This window comes from Lupinus angustifolius, unplaced genomic scaffold (assembly GCF_001865875.1).
Source record: "Lupinus angustifolius cultivar Tanjil unplaced genomic scaffold, LupAngTanjil_v1.0 Scaffold_12_7, whole genome shotgun sequence".
NCBI lineage: Eukaryota > Viridiplantae > Streptophyta > Magnoliopsida > Fabales > Fabaceae > Lupinus > Lupinus angustifolius.
In genome coordinates, this window is record NW_017718591.1 from 43257 (window position 1) to 54070 (window position 10814).

The window sequence follows — 10814 nt, forward strand, 5'->3', positions numbered from 1 at the left end:
ATTTCTTAAAATGTGTAAATAACTTGGATAAAAAAGATGATATTGTAATATGATAACATTGTTTTTTCACCAATTCCATCAAAAGTAAACCAAACCCAATCTATAATCTAATCTCTAGTAAAATAAAATCAAGAAGATAACAAAAGAATTCACTTCCTCCGATCACAATCATCCACGTGCCAAACACAAAACCTTTCTCGTTAGTTTGTTATGGAAACCATGTGTAAATGGATCTTAAGATTTTATAGGTTTCACATAATAAGAATGATTGTGGATTACCTCTATCCATGGCGAAACAATCCTCTTTTGTTCATGTGTGTTGTTCTTCGTCTTTAGAGAAACTCTTCTGTCTCTTTCTCTTTCTTTTTATGCTCTTCCTTTATTGATGACTAATAGAGCAACGTCTCTGGACAGAGATGTAGACAATGTTTAAAATCTTTTACTGATGAGTATAGTGCTTCCATCAAACATTATATATAAACTCTTTTCAAAGAGTCTTACCATTTCATTCACAACTCTCAAATTCAAGAGTTACACTATTCAAAATAAAACAACATATTCATTCATGTAAATGAGGCATTTCTTACATTCTCCCACTTGGCTCTTGTGACAATACAATTCATGATGTGATATATATCAAACATAATACGCATGATCAAAATATGTTTTCCATATTCATTACATTACAAGTCATGATTAAGAACAAGAACTAATAAGAGTCATGGCGGTTGTACATCATTTATCCGATATATACCCTTCCATGTACTACTATGCATTATTCATAATATGACACATTAAATTAGAATCATATAATAATGTTATTTTGAAAGAATATTTTATTTTCAACATTACCATTCTCACATGTGTACATAAGTGTGAAAATAAAATATTAATCAGAAACTTAAATATTTATGAGCTCGGAGTGTCAAACATTGAGATTTTATTAATAACATAATGCTCAACCTTCTTTAGTAGACATAATGCCCATATTTTTAACATCACCATAAAATATTTTGGGTCGTAATCCTTTCGTCAAAGGGTTTGCAATCATAAGGTTAGTGCTAATATGTTCAATTGACACTCTAAGTTTCTGAACTTCTTCTTTATCAACGAAATATTTCAACTCCGTAAGTTTAGCACATGCGAAATACTTGTCATTTTTAGAAAATAAGATTGGTACGAAATTATCACAATAAATTTTCAGTGGCTAGGAAATACGGTCAACTAACCCAAGTCCTGAAATAAAGTTCTGTAGCCATTTAACATGAACTATGGCCTCAAAGCATGCCACAAATTCAACTTCCATAGTGGATGCATCAATGACAATTTGCTTCACACTCTTCCATGAGATAGTTCTTCCAATTAATAAACATATATAACTGAATGTCTATGCATCTCACAAGGTCTGAATTTGAATATCCAATCACTTCAAGATGATTCGATATCCTGTAAATAAGTATGCTATTATCTATACTTGTAAATATCTCATACCTTTCTTTGTAGTTTTCCAATGTTATAACCAGGATTACCCTGGTATCCTTCTAATATTCCAACTGCAAAACTAATATCTAGTCACGTACAAGTCTGAGCATATAATAAACTCTCAACTATATATTTATCAGGATTTTCTTCCCTTTGCTTTCGTTCCAAATCATTCTTTAGATATTACATTATGCTAAACATGTCTCATTTCTGAATTGGGACGTGAGATTCTAAACATTTATCTATTCTAAATCTCTATAAATTTTTTTAATATATGTTTTCTGAGACAAGCCTAAAAGTCCTTGTGATCTATCACGAAATATTTCTATTCCAATCACAAAGCTAGCCTCACCCATATCTTTCATTTCAATTTTTTTAGAGAGAAACATCTTAGTCTCATTTAAAAGACCAAGATCATTAGTTGCAAGCAAGATGTCATCAACATATAGAACCAAGAAGATAAACTTACTACCATTGATCTTTAGGTATATACATCGATCAACAATGTTTTCCTTAAATCCAAAGGATATAACAGTATCATTAAACTTAAGATATTACTATCACGAAGCTTGTTTAAGTCCATATATTGATTTCTTAAGTTTAAACACCATGTGTTCTTTTCCTTTCTCTATGAATCTCATTGGTTGATCAATATAGACCTTTTGTGTTAAACCCCCATTTAGAAAGGTAGTTTTCACATCCATTTGGTGTAACTCCAAATCATAATGAGCCACCAATATCATGATAATCCTAAGTGAGTCTTTCTTAGTTATTGGTGAAAATGTCTCTTTCTAGTCAATGTCATCTTTCTGAGTATAACCTTTTGCTACAAGTATGACCTTATAATGTTCTAAGTTACCATAAGAGTCGTGTTTGGTTTAAAAAACTCACTTACAACCAATTGTTTTGCAATCTTCTGGTAACTCAACAAGGTCCCAAAATTCATTTTGTTTCATAGATTTTAACTCATTTTTCATAGCATTTAACCATTTATCAGCATTATCATTATCCATGGCTTGTGAAAACGTAACTGGGTCATTCTCAATTCCTATGTCACATTTTAACTTATGTAGGTAAACCACATAATCATCAGGAATAGAAGATCGTCTTTCTCTTTGAGATCTTCTTAATGCTATCTCTTGTTGTTCTTCTACTATAGGTTCATCAACTTCAAGTTCAATAATGAGATTATTTTTTTGTTCTCCATTATTACTAATTGGTTCAATAATTTGAGGAACAACATTATTAGGGACACAAGTAAGTGGAACTTGTACCTTCATTTCTTGAATTTCCAGTTTACATAGTGTTTCACTCCCACTAATCTCATCATTCACAATGAACCTAGCATTCCTAACTTCAACAACTCTTGTAGTATGGTTTGGAAAATAAAATCTGTACATGTTTGATTTTTCTGGATAACCAATGAAAAACGACTGATTGTTCTTGCATCCAGTTTCTTTTCTCGTGAATTATAAATTCTAATTTTCGCCGGACATCCCAAACATACAGGTGCCTTAAACTAGGTTTTTATCATGTCCACAATTCAAAAGGAGTCTGTGGAACTGTCTTACTAGGAATCCTATTTAATAAATACATGACGGTCTTTAAAGCATATGTCCACAATAAAATGGGTAAAGATGAATTACTCAACATACTTCTAACCATATTAAAATATGTTCTATTACGCCTTTCTAATACACCATTTTGTTCCATAAAGGGAAACACAAATGAAAGAAGATATTCCTTACTCTATTCTTTTATCATATGTGAATATCATAATGTTAAGATCCTAAATTAATGGGTTCTTATGAACCATTAAAGACTCATAAAAGTTTTAAAAGTCTAACAATTAGTATCAAAGCATCAGGTTATGGACATTATGATATTCCTCGTATTTCTAGAATTGAATCATGAATACATTAATTACAATTAAAGTTATGATTCATATTTTGATCACCCAAAGGTAGATTTTTCCTTGTAATTAAGATTATGATGTTATAAGGATAGTAAATTGGGTTTATCATTAATTATAGCATATATTTTGATTATTTAAAGGTCAATCACTACATGTATTTAATGACATTAAAGTTTTAAACATACTTGATTGTGCTTGTTTATCCAAAGATAACATGCATGTTTAAAAAGTATGATTAATTATCCATTAAAGAATAATATTGGACATCATTAATAAAAGTTTAATGCATTTAAATTTTATCCAAAGATAAATTAATTGCATGAATAAAAGTTTGTTTGATTCCATAAAGGTTTATTCAAAGAATTAAAGTGTGAGCATATCTTATTTCATCTTCATTCAATGCATTCACCTTAAGCAACGGATACGTCATGTTCAACAGACTGAACTATGCTGATTAGTCATAACAGATCCACTTCTCACTAGGTGTTATGGAGTTGGACTTGACCATCATTATGGATAATGTACCAACCATATATGAAACCAACTCAGAGGCAAACAAAACTCTATATGATGCTTGGGAGCGTTAAAAAAGATTGAGTCTTACCTTGATAAAAATGTCAATCTCTGACAATGTCAAAATGTCTATGCCTAAGACGAATAATGCAAGGGAATTTATGAAAATGATCAAGGAGTACTCCCAATCCAACATTACTAATAAGTCTGTAGTGGGAAATCTCATGACAGAGCTGATGACCAAGAAGTTTGACTGGTCGCATCCTATTCATGATCATGTAACTAGCATGTCAAACCTGAAAGCGAAAATGAAAGGAATGAGGATGGAGGTGACAAAAGCATTCTTGGTACAGTTCATCATTAACTCCCTTCCTATTGAGTTTAGCCAATTCCACGTGAACTATAACACATATATGAGAAATGGAATTTTCAAGAAGTAAAGGCCATGCAAGTTCAAGAGGAATGAGGTTAAAAAAAAATTAAGAATGACAACTTTCACTTGTCCATTCAAGAGCCAGATATCACCAGCAGATTCAGGCCAAACACTAGGAACAAAGGAAGTAGGAAGGAAAATATCTCCATTAAAAAGTGGAAAACCATAAAGAAATGAAGTGCTTCTTTTGTAAGAAAAATGAGCACTATAAGAAGGATTGTCCTAAAAGGAAGAAATGGTTCGAAAAGAAAGGTAAACATTTTGTTTCGATTATAGATGAATCATTTCTTACTGAGGTTCCTAATAATACTTGGTGGATATACTCTAGTGCAACAACTCATGTGTCACATATTGTGTAGAGATTTCTTTTAATCTAAACCTAGGAAACTGAGAAGTTTCTTTACATGGGGAACAAAATGAAGACACGAGTTCATGGAATAGGTCATAAGGATTTATCCTTGATAGTGGAAATTATTTAGATATTGAAAAGTGTCTTTATGTTCCTAAATGTTCCAGGAACTTGGTTTTTGTTGCTAGGTTGGATTGTATAGGTTTTAATTTTAAGATTGAGAATTTTAGTTTTAAATTATGTAACCATTCATATTATTTTGGTTTTGGTACATTAATGAATTGTTTATTTTGCTTCAATCTTAATTTTAAATTTAAGGAATCTTTATTTAATGTTGAACATGATGTTCATAGTAAGCTTAATGATTTTGATGAGAATTCTACTTACTTGTGCCATCAAAGATTATGCCATATATCCAAAGAAACGATAATGATGTTAACAAAAAGTGATATTTTACCTCTTTTAGATTTTGGCGATTGGGATGTTTGTTTAGATTGTATTAAAGGAAAACAAACTAAACACATATCAAAGAAACCAACCACAAGAAGTAGCAAACTTCTTGAATTGATACATACGAATATATGTGGTCCTTTTAATGTTCCATCTTGGGTGGTGAAAATTATTTCATCACTATTATAGACGATTACTCACGTTATTGTTACCTATATTTGTTGCATGAAAAATATCAATCATTGGATCTCCTAAAGGTATCCATTGATGAGGTTGAAATCAACTTGAAAATAAGGTTAAGGTTGTAAGGTCTAAAATAGGTGGTGAATATTATGGAAACTATAATGAGAATGAACAATGTCCAGGACCATTTTCAAAGTTTCTCAAAAGTCGAGGCCTATGTGCTCAATATACTATGCCTTACACTCCACAACAAAATGGTGTGGCTAAAAGGCGGAATCGTACTCTAATGGAAATGGTTAGGTCAATGTTGAGTCATTATGATGTACCTTAATCGTTGTGGATGTACGCATAAAGGTCCGCTGTGTATCTACTAAATAGGGTTCTCATTAAGGAAGCTCCTAAAACTCCTTATGAGTTATGTACTGGTAGGAAACCGAGTTTGAGACATCTTCATGTTTGGGGTTGTCCAATATAAGTAAAAGTGTACAACCCACATGAAAAGAAGCTTGATACAAGAACAATTAATGGTTTCTTTATCGGCTATCCGGAAAAGTCAAAATGGTACATATTTTATTTTCCTAACCGTAGTAAGAGAATAGTTGAGTCTAGTAATGCTAGGTTCATTGAGAATGGTCAAATCAGTGGGAGTGATAAATCATGAAAGGTGGATATTATGGAGACTTCTGATAAATCTTCTTCACCGAAGATGTCTCCTCATGAAATTGTTCATCTAGTTATATTACCGTCAAATAACACACAAAGACAACAAGATAATATCCAAAATCCACAGGATTATCAAATAGTTAATGAGCCGATTAATAAAGTCGTTAATGATCAAGTGATGGAAGAACCGCAAGAAATAGCATTAAGTAGGTCTGAAAGGCAAAGAAGACCAGCTATTTCTAACAATTATATTGTATATTCACTTGAACATGAATGGGACTTGATCATTGATAAGGATCCAGTCTCATTCATACAAGCCATGGAAAGTGACAATTCTGAAAAATGGCTCAATGCTATGAAAGAAGAATTGAAATCAATGGACAATAATAAATTTTGGGATCTAGTTAAGTTGCTTGAGGGTTCAAATCGAGTTGGCTGTAAATGGGTCTTTAAGACCAAGCGTGACTCGAAAGACAACATTGAAAGATATAAGGCTAGACTTGTCGCCAAATGTTTCATTCAAAAAGAGGGTATTGATTACAAAGAAACTTTCTCTCCAATATCTAAGAAAGATTCTTTAATAATTGTTATGACTTTGGTGGCTCATTATGACTTAGAGCTTCACCAAATGACGTAAAGACCGCTTTTCTGAATGGTGACTCAAATGAGAAAGTTTATATGAACCAACCCGAAGGGTTCATGACCATATGAAAGGAAAATCTAGTGTGTAAATTAAATAAGTCAATATACAGACTGAAACAAGCTTCCAAACAATGGTATATAAGGTCTAATGATATCATTACATCTTATGGGTTTGTGGAAAACACTGTTGAATTGAAATCATATAATTATGTCATTTATGAAACACTATTACATCTTATGAAACAAGCTTCCGATATATTCCCTTCCATGTACTACTATATTAGCCTTATTCATAACATGACACATTAAATGGAAATCATATAATTATGTCATTTATAAAGAAAATTTTATTTTCGACATTACCATTCTCACATGTGTACATATGTGTGAAAATAAAATATTAATCAGAAACTTAATTATTAATGAGCTCGAAGTGTCAAACATTGAGACTTTATTAATAACATAATGTTCAACATTCATTAGGAGACATAATGCCCATATTTTTAAAATGTCCATAAAATATTTTGGGCGATAATCCTTCCGTTAAAGGGTTTGCAATCATAAGGTTATTGCTAATATGCTCAATTGGCACTCTATGTTTCTGAACTTCTTCTTTATCGACAAAATATTTCAACTCCGTAAGTTTAGCACCTTTGAAATGCTTGTCATTTTTAGAAAATAAGATTGCTACAAAATTATCACAATAAATTTTCAGCGGCTTGGCAATAGGGTCGACAAATCTAAGTCCTGAAATAAAGTTCTGTAGCCACTTAACATGAACTATGACATCAAAGCATGCCACAAATTCAACTTCCATAGTGGATACAACAATGACAATTTGCTTCACACTCTTCTATGAGATAGTTCTTCTAGTTAATAAACATATACAACTGAATGTCTATGCATCTCGCAGAGTCTGAATTTGAATATCCAACCACTTCATGATGATCCGATATCCTATAAATAAGTATGTGAACATATGTACTTGCGAATAACTCATACCTTTCTTTGCAGTTTTCCAATGTTATAACCAGGATTACTCTGATATCCTTCTAAGATTCCAACTGCAAAACTAATATCTGGTCACGTACAAGTCTAAGCATATAATAAACTCCCAACTATATATGCATATGGAGTTTATTCCCTTTGCTTTAGTTCCGAATCATTCTTTGGATATTACATGGTTCTAAACTTGTCTCCTTTATGAATTAGGACGGGAGATGCTGAACATTTATTCATTCTAAATCTCTCTAAAATTTTGTTGATATATGCTTTCTGAGATAAGCCTAAAAGTCCTTGTGATCTATCACGAAATATTATTATTCCAATCACATAGTTTACCTCACCTATATCTTTCATTTCAATTTTTTTAAAGAAAAACATCTTAATCTCATACTTTCATTTAAAAGACCAAGATCATTAGTTGTAATCAAAATTTCATCAATGTATAAAACCAAGAAGATAAACTTACTCCCACTGACCATTAAGTATATACATCGATCAACAATGTTTTCCTTAAACCCAAAGGATATAATAGTATCATTAAAATTAAGATAGCACTATCTTGAAGCTTGTTTAAGTCCATAAATTGATTTCTTAAGTTTACACACCATGTGTTCTTTTCCTTTCTATATGAATCTCATTGGTTGATCCATATAGACATTTTATGTTAAATTTCCATTTAGAAAGGCGGTTTTCACATCCATTTGGTGTAACTCCAAATCATAATGAGCCACCAATGCCATGATAATCCTGAGTGAGTCTTTCTTAGAGACTGGTGAAAATGTCTTTTTATAATCAATGTCATCTTTCTGAGTATAACATTTTCCTACAAGTCTGACCTTATAACGTTCTAAGCTACCATAAGAATCACGTTTAGTTTTGAAAACTCACTTACAACCAACTACTTTGCAATCTTCTTGTAACTCTTCAAGGTCCCAAACTTCATTTTGTTTCATAGATTTTAACTCATCTTTCATGACATTTATCCATTTATCAACATTATCATTATCCATGGCTTGTGAAATCATAAATGGGTCATTCTCAATTTCTATGTCATATTCTAATTTATGTAGGTAAACCACATAATCATCAAGAATAGCAGATCGTCTTTCTCTTTGAGATCTTCTTAATGCTATCTCTTGTTGTTCTTCTACTATAGGTTCATCAACTTCAAGTTCAATAATGAGATTATTTTTTTGTTCTCCATCATTACGAATCAGTTCAATAATTTGAGGAACAACATTATTAGGGACACAAGTAAGTGCAACTTGTACCCTCATTTCTTGAATTTCCAGCTTACATGGTGTTTCACTCCCACTAATCTCATCATTCTCAATGAACTTAGCATTCCCAGTTTCAACAATTCTTGTAGTATGGTTCAGACAATAAAATCTATACCTCTTTGATTTTTTTGGATAACCAATAAAATAACCATTGATTGTTCTTGCATCCAGTTCCTCTTCTTGTTGATTATAAATTCTAATTTCTGTCGGGCATCCCCAAACATGCAGGTGCCTCAAACTAGGTTTCTTTCTTGTCCACAGTTCAAAAGGAGTCTTTGGAAGTGTCTTAATAGGAACCGTATTTAATAAATACATGACAGTATTTAAAGCATAAGTCCACAATGAAATGGGTAAAGATGAATTACTTAACATACTTCTAACCATATGCAACAATGTTCTATTACGCTTTTCTGATACACCATTTTATTGCGGTATACCTGGCATCGTGTATTGTGCACATATGCCACGACGTTAAAGGAATTTAGCAAACCGACTTGGATGTTGTCCATTTTCATCATATCTTCCATAATATTCACCACCTCGATTAGATCTGATAATTTTCACCTATTTATCTAATTGTCTTTCAACTTCTATAATGTAAATCTCTAAGACTTTTCACTCTTGAGATTTATCTGATAATAAATAGATATGTTCATAACGTCAATAATCATCAATGAAGGTAATGAAGTATTTTTCCTTATTGAAAGAATTAACATCAAAAGATCCACAAAAATATGTGTGTATAATTTCAAGAAGCTTAGTGTTTCTTGTGGCACCTTTCTTTTCGTGTTTTGTTTGTTTACCTTTAATACAATTCACACAAATATTCAGATCGATAAAATCTAAAATCGAAGGATTTCATTCTATATAATCCTTTCATTCTTTCTTTGGAAATATGTCCCAAACGTTTATGCCACAAGTAAGCAGAACGTTCTTCAATTAAGTCACGCTTAATTCTAATGTTATGATGCAATGTTAAAAGTGTTTCAAAAATATTTATCAAGTTTTAACTTGTATAATCCATCACATAATATACCATTTCCAATTAAATGAGTATTTTTATACAAACTAAAACATTCATTACCAAAATTAAAAGAGTATCCAGTAACATCAAGTTTAGATAAAGAAACCAAATTCCTTGATATATTACGTACATGAAACGTTTCAAATAAATCTAAATAATGTCTAGTGTCAAGGATTAAATGATAAGTCCCGACGACTTCCACTCGAACTTTCACTCTATTTCTCATAAAGACAAATTTTTCATTTGGTCTTGTAGTTCGGGTAGTAATGAATCCCTGCATAATATTAGAAACATGAGCAATACATCTAAAGTCAATCCACCAAGTATTATAAGGAACTTCTGCTATGTTTGATTCAAAACATACATAAGTACTAGTCTTACCTTTCTTTTCAAACCTTCTTTTGTGTTTTGGATTATCCTTTTGGAAATGTCTAATCTTTCTATGGAAATGACATTTGTTATTATGATATACCTTCTTGTGGATTTGAGAAGAAGACTCATTCTTTAAGAGTCCATTCCTTTTCTTATCATGTTTTTTACTAACTTTCTTTCTAGCTCCTTGATGATTAACATAATTGATGGAATAATTTCCTTGGCTTCTCATTCTGCTTTCCCCTTGAACTAATATACTATGCAATTCATGAACATTCCATTTATATTTCATGGTGTTATAGTTCATTTGCAAATGACTATATTCAAAGGGTAATGAATTCAGTATAAATTGCACAAGGAAGTTCTCATCCACATTCATTCACAATGTCTTAAGTCTTGCTGCAATGTTTGTCATTTCAATGACATGTTCATGCATAGTACGAGAACCATCAATTTTATGGTGGTCAGTGTACTCCTTAATGTCCCAACTAGAGACATGTCAG